Source organism: Bos grunniens, chromosome 4, assembly GCF_055505025.1.
Source record: "Bos grunniens cultivar Pamir isolate PY7600 chromosome 4, Bosgru_T2T1.0, whole genome shotgun sequence".
Lineage (NCBI taxonomy): Eukaryota > Metazoa > Chordata > Mammalia > Artiodactyla > Bovidae > Bos > Bos grunniens.
In genome coordinates, this window is record NC_141168.1 from 14,581,532 (window position 1) to 14,590,842 (window position 9,311).

The 9,311-nt window shown below is 50.8% G+C and overlaps 1 pseudogene; it reads right to left on the minus strand.

The window, feature by feature from the left end:
• Positions 1-2,276: 2,276 nt before the first annotated feature.
• On the minus strand, positions 2,277-3,598 carry LOC147373643 (T cell receptor beta variable 13 pseudogene; annotated as a pseudogene).
• Positions 3,599-9,311: the final 5,713 nt, after the last annotated feature.

Consider the following 9,311-nt stretch of genomic DNA (forward strand, 5'->3'; position numbering starts at 1 on the left):
TGAAATGTTCCCTTGGTATCTCTAATTTTCTTGAAGAGATCTATAGGCTTTCCCATTCTGTTGTTTTCCTCTATGTCTTTGCATTGATCACTGAGGAAGGCTTTCTTATCTCTTCTTGCTATTCTTTGGAACTGTGCATTCAGATGCTTATATCTTTCCTTTTCTCCTTTTTTTTTTGCTTCTCTTGTTTTCACAGCTATGTATGTCCACACAAAAGCATTATAATCAGAACACTGCTTATTGCAGCTTTCTACACAACAGACAAAATCTAGAACAATATATGTGTTCATCAGCTGTAAATGAATATAGAAATTGTGGTGAAAGTGAAGTCACTCAGTCGTGTCCGACTCTTTGCAACCCCATGGACTGTAGCCCACCAGGTTCCTCCGTCCATGGAATTTTCCAGGCAAGAGTACTGGAGTGGGTTTCCATTTCCTTCTCCAGAGGAACTTCCCGACCTGGGGATCAAACCTGGGTCTCCTACATTGCAAGCAGACGCTTTACACATCTGAGCCACATATACACAATATAAAAGAACAAACTACCAATAACAGAACAGTAAGGAGGAATAACGCAAGAACTGTGTTACATGAATGATGCTAGTCGCAAAAAAGTGTGATGGATATCAGAACAGTAGTTACCAGTGGGGAAGGGGCTATTAACTGGAAGGAGACAAAACACACAAGAGGTGATAACACATCTGTATCTTGATTGAAGTGATGCTACTCGAGTGTATCTCTTTGACAAAATGCATAAAATTAGCATTTAATATTACTCATTTCACTGCCTGTAATAAAAGTGTGTCCCACTACCCAGAGTCAACAACCATTAATATTTTTGTATTATCCTTTTGAACAGTGCTCTTTCTGAAGTTACTTATAGACACTTTGTCAGATATTCAGAGCTCCCTACACTGTGGCTACTGTTGACTTGAAATAAATAGACTGCTCGGTATTTCTCCAGCAAAGACAGGCATGGCTGGCTAAAGAATATCACTGTCCATCTGCCTCTATAAGGATTAAGTTTTCAGCCACCACAGCTGTTGACCTTCAACACACCCTGAAAGGAGTTCAAGGAAGAGATCAGAAATGAGGCACTCTGTGCTCTGGGAAAGCTGACAGACAGGCTTCAGATAGATACATTCAGAAGAAATGTTTCAGAACATGGGTCCTGTGTATTCCTGTACTTTGAAAAGCACTGTGACCAGCAGCAGCCTTCTACAGAGATGCACATAATGGTTGCACATAACCCCTTTGCCCAAATCACAGATACGGTTATCTCCCCCCAGCCCCCACCACCCCCATACCTTTCAGAGCAGTTTCTCAGAGCTCTCTCAGAGGCTGTCTCCCTGGCTATAGCCCTCAGTAGGATATTGAGTAAACCTGACTCACAGCTTTCTGTAGCTACGGTAAGTCACGTGCAAGTTCGTGCACCATGCTTTTGTAGAGAGGAAAAGGAAGGTGGGAGAGCTAGAAAGGAAGGTCTGGTTCTTCAGTGACTGAATCCTTGACAGGAAAGAAGAGGAATCTTTCTTCCTTCTGTTGGGATCTGCTACCATCACAGGGGACTAGAGCTCCCCCTTCTGGTCTCCCAGATCTATTTAATTGAGTGAAAAGTGAAAGTGTTCATTGCTCAGTCACGTCTGGCTCTTTGCAACTCCACAGACTGCTGTCCACCAGGCTCCTCTGTCCATGGAATTCTACAGCAAGAATTCTTGAGTGTGTGGCCATTCCCTTCTCCAGGACATCTTCCTGACTCAGGGATTGAACCCGAGTCTCCTGCGGCTCCTGCATTGCCAGAAGATTCTTTACCACCAAGCCACCAAGCTTGCTGCTGCTGCTGCTAAGTCGCTTCAGTCGTGTCCGACTCTTGCAACCCCATGGATTATACAGTCCATGGAATTCTTCAGGCCAGAACACTGGAGTGGGTAGCCTTTCCCTTCTTTAGGGGATCTTCCCAACCTAGGGATCGAACCCAGGACTCTTGCATTGCAGACAGATTCTTTACCAGCTGAGCCACAAGGGAAGCCCTGGCAGATATATAACTTCTTGCTAAAAACTAGCAAGGGGGGCACTCTTTCTGCCCCCTTCTAATGTCTATGTCAGAAGCTTTCTCTTTCCCTTTTATACTTTAATAAAACTTTATTGCACAAAAGCCTTGAGTAATCAAGCTCGTCTCTGGCCCTGGATCAAAATCCTCTCCTCCGGAGGTCATGAATCCCCAACATAGCTCATGGCGCACAGCCACAAACTCTCCAGGCCATTGTTCAGGAACCCTCAGGTCTTAGCCTCTGAGAAGTCAGTCCTGTCTTCATCCATCAGGTTCAGAGCAAGCAGCTCTGGGCACAGGATGCCCTGTGCATGTTTGCTCTTGCCTAGTCTGTCCTCTGTGGTGACATTCTTGTTTGGACCGGATCCCTGCAAGCCCAAGAGCATGAGGTCACATACACAGGGCCAAAGAAACTCCCTGTGCTGGCCAGCAGCGTCCCATGGTGCTTCTGCCTTGTCTACCTTCTGTCCCAGAACATTCTTCTCCCAGCAGTACTCAGCTCTGCTGTTGAGATCCTTTGTCTTCTGGAAAGTTCCCAGTTGGGGGTTCCTGGATATTCCCTTGCAATTCTCCCCTCTCCTCTCCAGTAAGCCAGTCTCCACTCAAAGATAGAAGGAAGGCATGTTTTGAAAAATAGGAAATAACACAGAGAGCAGAAGAGAATACAGAGGTTGCCCTGTAGGCTCTCCAGGTCACTCATTGGCCAGGTCTGTCCCATTGCTGGGGGCCATAGCCATATTCCGTGGTGCCTGGGAGCCTTTCCTGAATACCACAGCCCCAGATGTCCTGTGCAACATGTCGTCTTCTGCAAATTAAAGCTGATTTTGACCTGTGCAAATAGAAAGCAGCTTCAGCCTCCGAAACCCCCACCCCCACCCACCGCAGTCTTGGGCAGGGCATAGAGACGCTGTGGAGTTTGTGAAAGGGCAGGAGGCATCTCTGCGAGGCTGTGGGCAGGCTGCTGGCATAGAGGAACATGGCCAAGTCCCCTAGTTGTGCAGGATGCATCTTCAGAATGAGGTACATGTCATCAGGCATCTCAGCTGAGAAGCAATCCTCCATAAAGTGTGCGTTTTCTGAAGGCTCTTTGTTGTAGATGGACATCAGAAACTCCATGCCCTTTCCCGGGGTCTGTTGGTACCAGTAGAGGTACAAATGACCAGGCATAGGGTCACACCTCATGTCACATCCCATCCCATCTCTGTGATGTAATGGGGGGGGCTCTGGCTGACACCAGGTACCAAGTGTCCTGTGGGAGGGCACAGAGGCCAGGAAGAGAATGAGGCAAAGGTGTGGAACTGCCTTTAGGTCAAGGGAACGGGATGGGAGTTTCCTACACACCTCCAGGACGCACTTACTCCCAGGACACCAAGGACTGCCCAGCAGAAGAGCCTGCTGTCCATGAGGGTGTCTGGCAGGGCTGAAGCCTCTCCCAGTCGGGCATCTGGTCCTTAGCAGCCCCAGGGAAGAGATCCTGTGATGACGTCACAGTCCTGGGCAGCATCCACAGACTCAGGAGTGCCCCACAGGAGGGGGCCTTAGTGCCCATGGACATGTGATGTTCTTAGGACTGGCCCTTGTGTGTCCTGAGGGGTGCAGACTCCCAGCCCCCAAGCTGCAGAGGGACCCTGGGAGAATACAGGCTTCAGGACACCTAGGCCCGGTGTGAAGATCCCAACAGATAGGTGGGACCCACTCCCCTCCCCGATGGCAAATTCAGAGCCACAATCTGGGGGCATGGACTCTGTGTGTCATAGTTCTGAGCCTAATGATGAAAACATGGGGGATGAAGAGACCAAAGGAAACAAAACAAAAAGAGTAACCCTACAAGTGTCACTGTGGAGAGGAAATGCAGTGAGAAGTTGAGACCGGAAACCTGGAAGGACATCTCAGTGCGAGGGAGGGAGAGCAGGCGAGAAAGTAAGCACCCAGCCCAGCATGCCAGGCCTCAGCGAGGGGTGCAGGGGCCTGGTGGCTGCCTGAGGGGTTGAGAGCAAAGGCCTGTGCAGATGTGGAACTTTGATCAGGGTAGGGCTCAGGTTCTAGCCTTGAGTGGGAAAAGGACAAATCAGAGAACAAATGAGCTGGATTACAGGATAAGAGAACAGGTGAAGACAGAGGACAGATTTCTCACACCTGCTTCCCAAAGCTGGGTCTCTCACTGTCCTTTGTGGGGACTCCACCCTTGGACCCTTGCCTGGGAGTCCTTCTCTGATTCCCAAAGCTCCATGCTGCTCGGCCATGGGTGACCACAGCCTTGGGTGCAGGGGTTCCTGAAAAGGAGAGGCACAGAAGCCAGGCACCTGCTGAGCTCCCAGCAATGCACCCCCCCACAGGGCAGCAGAATCCTTATCCTCTGGCCCCGTGTAGGGCATGAATCCTGGGATGCTGGCATTTGTTTAGAGGATCCTGGGGGTGCTGGTGTTTGTTTGGAGGATCCCTGTGAAACCTTAAGCCAAAGCATCCACTTAACAGCAGGCTTGTTTATTTCACAATAAGCAAGGCATTAGAATACTAGATCGGGATGTGTTTATCTTTTAACTATTTGCCAGGGCATTGTGACACTCAGCTTTAAAAAAAAAAAAAAATCCCCACACTCTAAAGACATAGAATAGAGTCACTGTGTGGATTGACTTGGCCAGAGGTGTTATGGTTTGAGGCTCTATCAGGGGCCCTCATCCGTGGAGGGCCCTCTGTAGGAAAGAGAAGGGAGCCTTTGTGTAGATGGCAGACAGCTCACCCTCCAGGACGCAGGGCTCTCTGCCAGCCCTGGGCTGTGGGTATGTGCAACCCCGAGGCTGGAAGATACAGGGTTCAGCAAAGACAACCCCAAACACAAAGTCCTGCTCCGAAACGTCAGGAGGCCGCTGCCTGTTCTCACTGCCTGTTGTGACCAATGATCCAAGGACATGGGACTCTATGGCTGATATGGCAGGGTGTGAAGACCTGAAGAGACAGGAGAATAAAGGAATCAAGCCTGAAGGGTTAAGGCTGGCGTGGAAGAGAAGCCAGTGAGGAGCTGAGCCCTTGAACAAGCAGCCAGGAGGGTGAACTGGAGAACAGCGATCCCAACAGGATCGGGGGTCCATGGTCCTCGAGGGCAGGAACGGACAGAGACCCTGGAGAGAGAACGAGGTGCTTTGAAGAAGGTCTGAGCATATCTGGAGCTGGGATCTGGGCTGACATCCGGGGTCTAGCTTGGATGGAAGGCGAAGTCGGAGAAAAAGCACCTTTTAGAAGGAGGGTAGCTAGGACTGCTGTGGCCAGAGGGTCAAGGGTCTCACGAAAGGGTTCCCAGAGGATCAAAGTGATTGGGAAAAGCAGATGAAGAAACTGCTCAAACTTGAATGGCTTGGCACAGTCTTTCTCAGGACGAGCCCGGCATACACTGTTGATGTCTGGGAAGAAACTCTCCACTGCCATGCCACGTGACCCCACAGGCACGGCTATGGTCTCATGGGAAATGCCAAACCAAGACTCGTATGGCCCCCACGGCTTCCTGTCTGGACCCTGGAGGTTTGTGCACAGGAAGGAATTGCCTCTGCAGGGCTGTGTCTCTACTGCTGGCGCAGAGATAGACGGCGGAGTCCTGTGGTTTCAGGGCGTTCAGGTCCAGGCGGCACTGAGAGCTGTCTGGGCATTCAGACCAGAAGCGACTCGGAACACTCTCATTTCCAGTGAGTTTCTGGTAGTTGTGGATGAACATGAGCTCTGGCGGCTTCTGGGCGCTCTGTTTATACCAGTACATAGCATTATGTCCCAGACGTTGTTCACATGTCAAAGATTTCTTGTCCGTCATTCCCATGACTAGGTATTTTGGTATCTGAGTGATCCCAGGGTCCGCACAGACGGCTGGGAGAAAAGGACAGAATTCAGACAAAGGCCAGAGGGGAAGGTGTTGCTGCAGCCACAGGGAAATGGTATGGGGTCCAGGGACAGCCCGTGTGAACTCCAGACTCACCTATGCCCAGGAGACAGAGGACCACACAGCAGAGCTGCCTGAAGCCCATGGTGGATCAGGGTCAAGGTGGGTGCTCTGGGTGCGTGTGTGGGGTGGGGGTGGGGGTGGGTGGGCTCTGGCCTCCTCGGCCTTGGTTGGCGGTTTTGTCTGTGACGTCAGTATCCTGTCAGTCTCCCCAGTGCCGAGGGACGTTTCTTCTTCCCCTTTTCATGCCTTATGTAGATTCTGATAGAAGGTAGATTTGAATCCACTGGGCTGGGATAGTCCTCTGACAGTCAGCTCTTTGGCTATTAGCTGCTCTCCTCATTATATAGGTTCTCCCCCTGTCCCGCTCCCTTCCATGAGCTGCTCTCAGACAAACTATATCCCCTTCAAGACATCTCCTTCTTCCCTGCTCAGTCAGGCAGGACAACATTCAAAACACCATTTCTCTCAGCTCCAATATTTTGGCCACCTGATGCGAAGAGCTGGCTCATTGATGCTGGGAGACCCTGATGCTGGGAGAGATTGAAGGTGGGAGGAGAAGGGGACAACAGAGGATGAGATGCAAGGATGGCATCACCGACTCGGAACGTGAGTTGGAACTCCGGAAGATAGTGAAGGACAGGGAAGTCTGGCGTGCTGCAGTCCATGGGTCGCAAAGACTCCCATACGACTGAGCGACTGAACAACTAACTCCCTGGAGCGCCTTGGCCCAGCTGTGTGGAGGGAGGAGAACCAAAAGGCCATAGTCCTGTTCTGGACCAGTGCCCTCATTAAAAAGCACGATACCATGATGCCAGCCAGAAGCCAGACCCTGGGAAGAGTGCTGAGAGGGCCATACAAGAGATAGGCCAGTCTTTGTGCCTGTTAAGGGGCTGCCCTTGTGGCTCAGCTGATGAAGAATCTGACTGCAATGCGGGAGACCTGGGTTCAATCCCTGGGTGGGAAGATCCCCTGGAGAAGGGAAAGGCTCCCCACTCCAGTATTCTGGCCTGGAGAATTCCACGGACTGTATAGTCCACGGGGCGGCAATGAGTCGGACACGACTGAGCAACTTTCACTTCACTTGTGCCTGTATTGAGGGTACAGGGCTTGGCTGGGCTTAAAGCAAGCAGGTTGCCACAAGAAAACAGCACAAGGCAAACGGATCTCAGTTTGAAAATGACTTCGATGTCTTTGAGAAGTCTACAAATGATGCACCCTACTGATAACAACGATGGAAGGCAAAAGCCCTGCTCCCTTCCTCACCACCGCGCCCCCGCCCTCGGCGCCTCGGCCCCTCCCCCACCAGCCTGGGCGTTTCTGCGGAGCCAGAGCGCCTCCCTGTGGCCAAAGCGGCACATTCTCCAGATCGCAGGCCTCTGACCCCCACAGCGCCAGCAGCCCAGATCTATCATCTGTTCCACAGACCAGGAGCTTCCGTGATAGAACGAGGCTCGGGGAATCACGAAGAAGAAAGAAGCACCTGAAACAACCAAACAGTCGGCAACAGTACCATCCGTCCACGTAACTAGGGCATTCCAGTTTTTACCCAACAGACATTGGTTATGTCTGTATCCCTAGGTGTGAACAAAACGCAGACCTGCAGCTACTACCCAGGTCCCTGTAGAGCTTACAGGCCATCTTGATTTGTTCAATGAATACTCACTGAGCAACATCTAGGAGCAAGCACAGAACATCAACACGTTCACCCCTGGAATTGTATCATGATGGGGTAATTATGCCGGTGGCTCAGACGGTAAAGAATCTGCCTTCAGTGCAGGAGACCCGGGCTCAATCTCTGCATCGGGAAGGCCCCCGAGAAGGGCATGGTGACCACTCCAGTATTCTGGCCTGGAGAATTCGTGGACAGAGGAGCCTGGTGGGCTTCAGTCTGTGGGGTCACAAAGAGTGGGACAGGACTGAGTGACTATCACACACGCACACTTCCGCTTAGTCACGGACAACCACTAGGGACTCAAATGTATCTCATATGAAGTTTGAGAAATGCGCCAGTGTTTCAGTATTTAATCACTTCATGCATGTGACAGCATATTTACAGTTGCTGCAGCTGCTACAACACAGGAACTGAGCCGAAATGATCTCCAAAGCCCTGTGCATGGCTAGCATGTTAGACACCAAACCAGGCCCATACGCTGTGCAGACAGCTTTCCAACCCGGGACTAGCTTAGATGACCCAAGGTGAGTCACTCTATGTTGTTGCTGTTTGAAGACACTCGGCTGGAAGACAGTGGCCTGTCCCAGTTAGAAAGAGAGAGAGAGACATTGGTGAATGAGCTGTGAGTCCCACGGAGACCCCAGGAGGACCAAGCACTGGTAATAATGAGCCCACATTCTAGGTCTCCCTAAGAGGATTGTGTGTGTGTGTGCTAAGTCACTTCAGTCGTGTTTGACTCTTTGCCACCCCATGGACTGTAGCCTACCAGGCTCCTCTGTCCATGGGATTCTCCAGGCAATAGTACTGGAGTTGGTTGCCATGCCCTCCTCCAGGGGATCTTCCCAACCCAGCGATCGAACGACTCTGATGTCTCCTGCATTGGCAGGTGGATTCTTTACCACTAACACCACCTAAGAGTATTTGCTCCTAGCAAATGCTGCAATCAGATCTGCCAGGATAAAATCAGAGCCTCTCCTCTATATCATCCACAAGACCCTCAGCATCCCCTTCATAATCTTTAAAGCAGAATATTTTAGTAGTCTTCTAATGGTACATCCCACCCGGACTCTATCTCCCTTCTGATGCATACTGCTACCAGCATTCCTATACCAAAATATGTTGATCGTGTTATCTCACTTAAGGTAGGACCACTGTCTAGCTCCTGCCAAGAGATTAGTGGTGAAAGTCCTTTCCACGTCCCTAATATCCTGCATCATCTGGGTACTGCCTGATCTCCAGGAAGCTTCAAATATGACACTCAATCAGAATTGGGATGAATGGCCCTGTGTTCCTTCTTGGAAGAAGGAAGTCTGCAGTGGACAAGTCTGCCTCGGCCGGTGCTTCTGGCTCACCCTTTCTAGGTCACCTGTTGATGGGCTGCACCCTGCAGGCCTGCAAGCCCTGTGGTTGTCCAGGACAGTAAAGAATGAGTCCAGAAACAGTGACAGAGACGTCAGTGGTTTACTGGACAGGAGATCATACACAAAGGGCGCTGGAGCAACACCCCATCGTGCACAGGCAGGACATGGCAGCAGTCTTAGCTGATAAGCTACAGTCCATGGGGTCGCAAAGAGTCGGACACGACTGAGCGACTTCACTTCACTTTAATTAACTAAAGTTTGCTTCTCTTAGATGACTCCATACATCTTGCGTAAAACAGGC